Source organism: Grampus griseus (assembly GCF_964374135.1).
Source record: "Grampus griseus genome assembly, chromosome: 19".
Classification (NCBI taxonomy): domain Eukaryota; kingdom Metazoa; phylum Chordata; class Mammalia; order Artiodactyla; family Delphinidae; genus Grampus; species Grampus griseus.
In genome coordinates, this window is record NC_139013.1 from 45088232 (window position 1) to 45094231 (window position 6000).

General features: G+C 40.5%; 1 pseudogene across 1 annotated transcript in view; it reads left to right on the top strand.

Moving 5' to 3' along the window:
- The window catches only part of LOC309837368 (TBC1 domain family member 14-like), a 40335-nt pseudogene extending 37388 nt beyond the window's left edge, over positions 1–2947 (top strand). The window contains exons 2-3 of the transcript in view: positions 1692–2568; positions 2777–2947. The product of the transcript in view is annotated as a TBC1 domain family member 14-like (transcript). The remainder of the gene's footprint in view (positions 1–1691; positions 2569–2776) is intronic.
- Positions 2948–6000: the final 3053 nt, after the last annotated feature.

The window sequence follows — 6000 nt, forward strand, 5'->3', positions numbered from 1 at the left end:
TCTGTTTCTCTTTTGTAAATAAGCTCATTTGTATCACTTTTTAAGATTCCACATATAAGTGATATCATATGCTATTTGTCTTTCTCTGACTCACTTCGCGCTAGTGTGATATCTTTACATCCATCCATGTTGCTGTAAATGGCATTATTTCGTGTTTTTATGGCTGAGTAATATTCCATTGTACATATATACCACATCTTCCTTATCCATTCATCTGTTGATGGATACTTAGGTTGCTTCCATGTATTGGCTATTGTAAATAGTACTGCAATGAATACTGCGGTGCATGTATCTTTTCTAAGTATGGTTTTCTCTGGATATATGCCCCAGGAGTGGGATTGCTGGATCATATGGTAGCTCTATTTTTAGTTTTTCAAGGAACTTCCATACTGTTCTCCATAGTGGCTTCACCAATTTACATTCCCACCAACAGTGTAGGAGGGTCCCCTTTTCCCTACACCCTCTCCAGCATTCATTCTTTGTAGATTTTTTGATGATGGCCATTCTGGCAGGTGTGAGGTGATAAGACTCCTCACTGTAGTTCTGATTTGCATTTTCTAATAATTAGCAATGTTGAGCATTTTTCATATGCCTGTTGGCCATCTGTATGTATTCTTTGGAGAAATGTCTGTTTAGGTCTTCTGCCCATTTTTCGATTGGTTTGTTTGTTTTTCTGTTATTGAGCTGTATGAGCTGTTTGTATATTTTGGAAATTAAGCCCTTGTCAGTTGCTTCGTTTGTAAATATGGTGGCATGTGGGATCTTAGTTTCCCAACCAGGGCACGCTCCCTGCATTGGAAGCATGGATCCTTACCACTGGAATGCCAGGGAAATCCCTGAAAATGTTTTATATCTTGATCTGGAGATTATATATATATATATATATACACACACGCTCTGTGGCATATAGGATCTTACCAGGCCAGGACTCAAACCTGTGTCCCCTGCATTTGCAGGTGGATTCTTAACCACTGCACCACCAGAGAAGCTCCATTCTAACTTTTAAATCTCAAATATAACTCAATCAAATTCAATAGAGCAAAACAAATCTAGAATTTTAAATGATTAACTATACCGTAGTTCTGTGTAAAATTCATAGATGATCAAAAGTAGACAGATTTAAAATCCTCTCCCCAGTATTTTCAGTGTACTTACAAAATGTCCATCACATTGAATGAAACACCACAAAACCAACTGCATTACACCTTTCATTTGCCCTGTGTGTATAATTAAATTCAATAAAATATAAAACTACAATGAAATCCTTCTACAACATTAGCAGGTCACCCTCAAACAACTTGACCTACACATGACTTGTCTAGCCAAGACAACCTATCTTTCACAAATCAATCCTCCCCTCTTCTCTCCCCATAATACTCCATAAGCAGCAACAACTAGGGAGAAAAAAAATATCTAGTAATAAAGAATCAGAAGTCCCTGCTATACATTCAGGAAATTCAAATGAAAACCTGATTGTAATCTTAAATATAACACTATTTATATTCAGGGAAAAGAAAGAAACAAGATATGTACCTTTTCTATCAAGAGATATTTCAGATGGCAAAAAGTTTCAGGTGGAAGAGAATATTAGATTATGATTTAAATAGTAATTCCTCGCCCCACCCGGCCACCAGAGCCAAGCCCAAGGTCCCGCCATGGAGCCCCACTCGCTCGCTGACTCGGGCCTGGAGCCGCCGGCCGCACGCCTCTGAGCCCCTCGGCGTTCTTGGAATATGAAAACAAGCCTGGACGACCTAGCAGGCCACCCTCACCAAAGCAGAATGTGAGGAAGAATATTGACTTTGAGCCTCTCTCCACCATCACACTCATCCTGGAAGACAGACCAGCAAATCTCTCAGCAAAGCCAGCTGAAGAAGCTCAGTAACACAGGCAACAGTATGAAGAAACGGTGGTTCCAGCCAAAAAAATGAGAGTTGAAAGAAGCTCAGAGAAGGAAAAAGCAGCTAGAAGAAAGATGCAGATTAGAAGAAAGTATTGGAAACGCCGTCCTCACTTGGAATAATGAGATTTTGCCTAACCGGTGGCAGGGAATCCCTCCCAGTGTGAGAGGCAAAGTCTGGAGCTTAGCCATTGGCAATGAGTTAAACATCACCCCGGAGCTCTCTGACATCTGTCTTGCCCAAGCCAAGGAGCAGGGGTGGTCCTTTAGTACGGGAGGCTCTGAAGTGGAGAATGAAGATGCTGGTTTTTCAGCAGAAGACAGAGAAGCCAGTCTGGAGTTTATTAAACTAGACATTTCCAGAACATTCCCTAATCTCTGCATTTTCCAGCAAGGTGGCCCGTATCAAAACATGTTGCACAGCATTTTGGAAGCTTACACTTGTTACCGACCGGATGTGGGTTATGTTCAGGGAATGGCCTTCATAGCAGCCGTGTTGATCTTGAACTTACTGTAGATGCCTTCATTGCTTTTTCCAATCTTTTGAATAAACCCTGTCAAATGGCTTTTTTCCAAGTGGACCACGGCCTTATGTTGACTTATTCTGCTGCGTTTGAGGTATTTGTTGAAGAAAATTTGCCAAAATTATTTGCTCATGGGCTTCCCTGGTAGCGCAGTGGTTGGGAGTCTGCCTGCCGATGCAGGGGACACGGGGTCGTGCCCCGGTCTGGGAAGATCCCACATGCTGCGGAGCGGCTGGGCCCGTGAGCCATGGCTGCTAAGCCTGCGCGTCCGGAGGCTGTGCTCCGCGACGAGAGAGGCCACAACAGTGAGAGGCCCGCGTACCGCAAAAAAAAAATTAAAAAAATAAACAACAAAATTATTTGCTCATTTCAAGAAAAACAACTTAACTCCAAACATCTACCTAATTGATTGGCGACAAAAGGCTTACTTCTAGAAGGTAAAGTCCGAACGTCATCTGAAACAAGGCTCAGTCCCTTAAATAAAGCCGATTTGTCTGCACTATAGACAAATCTTGGGAGCAAGCCTTTGGGACTCTCGGCGTTTGTTGCTTCTGTCCCAAACCCTGAGACTGTTCTGACACTGCTGAATTCTCGCTGGGAACAAGGTTTTGGAGGTGAGAGCTCATAGCTGAGGCCACAAGTGCTGGTGTCACTGTGGAATAGTACACACATCAGGCCATGAAGTGGCTGCTGGCGGGGGTGCTGGGCTGGCCTGTCTAGCTGTGCCAGGCAGGAGTGTTTGGGGCCTGCCTTAAAGGCCACCTTAATTTAACCAAAAAATGATTTCTCCACAACAGGAACACTCAACTCTTGCATAGGCTGTCCCTCTGCACCCCTGTTGGTGCACCTGTGCTGTAATTTGACTGTGAACCCTGAACTCGCAGACTCCCAGGCCTGGGGCCTGTGACCCCTGGGGAGGGGGTGTTAGGAGAGGATCACATGGGACCAGAGTCTTCAGCTTCTACCTTATCTATTTTAGGCCCCCAAGTTAGATTCTTATGATTCCAGGCTAAAGGGAAGTTTGGAAAACACTGTCCTAGAATAGTGTCTTTTAAACTTTTTTCACCCTGACTTGAAAAAGGAAATACATTTTATGTTGTGACCCCCCTGCAAAAAAAATAGTAATTCCTCATTTCATTTTAAAGGATACAAACCATTACATGTTATACGGTGATGAGATTTAACTACTCACTATTAACCGAGTAAAATTTGACTCATCTAGATCCAGCACCTATAAAATATATTAAAAACTGACATGATGTGACATGATGTGCATATATTACTTTCCCTGGTCATTTAATTGAGCTCTTGTCCTCCTGTTCTACAGGCAAGGAATTTCGTCCAGTTCTCACAACACTACCTTACAAATTTAGGTTACTGCTCACAAAAGGACAATGGACATCATTGAAAATCTCAGAGTAAAAAGTTCTGAAAACACTTTCCTCCACAAAAGCAATGAGAACACTAGCAAAAACTGTCAAAATCAACTTTCTCAAAATGCTAGAAATTAACCAATGACTTGCAGCCATCTAGGGAATGATTATTCAAGGAAAAGAGCTGAATCCCAGTAAAAACAATGAGCTTTGTGGCATTTTAATTTCCCTGTGCTCATCTGCCCATCCCCAGGTACACAGGAATCTTGAAAAACAACAGCCACAACCAAGTCTGGCAGTCCAAGAAGTTGGAGTTCCCAGAGAAGGGTCATTATTGGACATGAAAGACTTCACATGTAAGGCTGTTATTATTGAACTTACTCAGAGCTCACCAGTACAAAAAGTGGTCTCCCCCCCCCAAGACAATCTATCAATACCAACCAGAGACAGTTGTTGAACATAACTCTTAAAACTCAACAATAAAAAAAGGAACCCATTAATAGACAGGCAAAAGATCTTAACAGATATCTCACCAAAGAAAATAAACAGATGGAATAAAAGCATATGAGAAGATGCTTAACATGATAATGCATTAGGGAATTGCAAATGAAAACAATTAGAAATCACTATATACCTATAAGAATGCCAAAAATCCAAAACATTAATAACACCAAATGCTGGTGTAGATGTGGAGCAACAGGAACGTTCATTCGTTGCTGGTAGAAATGCAAAATGGCACAGCAACTTTGGAAGATACTTCGGCAGTTTTTCTTTTTACAAAACTAAAATACTCGTACCATAAGACCCAGCAGTTGTGCTCCTTGATATTTACCCAAAGGAACTGAAAACTCACATCCACACAAAGCTTGCACATGGATGCTCATAGCAGCTTGATTCACAATTGCCAAAACTTGGAAGCAAGCAAGATGCGCTTCAGCAGGTGGACAGATGAATTGTGGTACATCAATACAATGAAATTTTATTCAAGGCTTAAACGAAATGTCTTTTCATAGCATGACAGCTCATGTTGAAACCTTAAATGCATATTACTAAGTGAAAGAAACCAATGTGAAAAGGCTACATACTATATGATTTCAACCATATGATATTCTGCAGAGGTAAAACTATGAAGACAATAAAAAGATCAGAAGTTGCCAGAGGTTGGGGGATGGGGTGAGAAGGATGAATCAACAGAGCACAGAGGATTTTTAGGGCCGTGAAACTATTCTGTATGATACTAAAATGGTGAATATATGTCATTGTCCTTGTGTCAAAACCCATGAAATACAAAACGCCAAGAGTGAACACCAGGACTTCCCTGGCAGTACAATGGTTAAGACTTCACTTTCCAATGCAGGGGGTGTGGATTTGATCCCTGGTCAGGAAGCTAAGATCCCACATGCCTCCTGGCCAAAAAACCAAAACATAAAATAGAACAATATTGTAACAAATTCAATAAAGACTTTAAAAACGGTCCACATCAAAAATAACTTAAAAAAAAAAAGAGTGGACACAAACTGTAAACTATGGACTTTGAGTGATAATGATGAGTCAATGTAGGTTCATCAATCAAAGCAAATGTACGCTGGGTGCAGGATGTTGACAGTGAGGAGGCTGTGCATATGTGGAAACACAGGGTATATGGGAACTCTGTATGTTCCACTCAGTTAATAATACCAAACAATTAAGGAAGAAGTAGCATTAACTCCTCACAGACTTTTTTTTTTTTTAATAAAAAGGACGAAACACTTTCCATCTCACTTTATGACACCAACAATACCAAAATCATACAAAGCCACTACAGGGGAAAAGAAAATTAGAGAACCACAATATTCTCCCAAAATTAGCCATAAACATTCTTAACAAAACATAGGAAATCTGACTTGGCAATATAAAAATAATTATAGTAATAATAACACATAATAATGGAGTTTATTCCAGCTATGCAAAGTAGGCTTCACAGTTAAAAATCAATGTAATTCTCCATATTAATGGAATAAAGAAGAAAATCATATGATAACCTCAACTGATACAGAAAACCACTCAACAGAATTCAACATCTCTTAGTGATGAAAACTCTCAGCAAAATAGGGAATGAAAGGGAATTTCCTCAACCTGATGAAGAACAACTATGAAACAGCTGTAGTTTTCATCATACTTAATGGAGACAGACTGAACATTTTATCGCCAAGACCAGGAATAA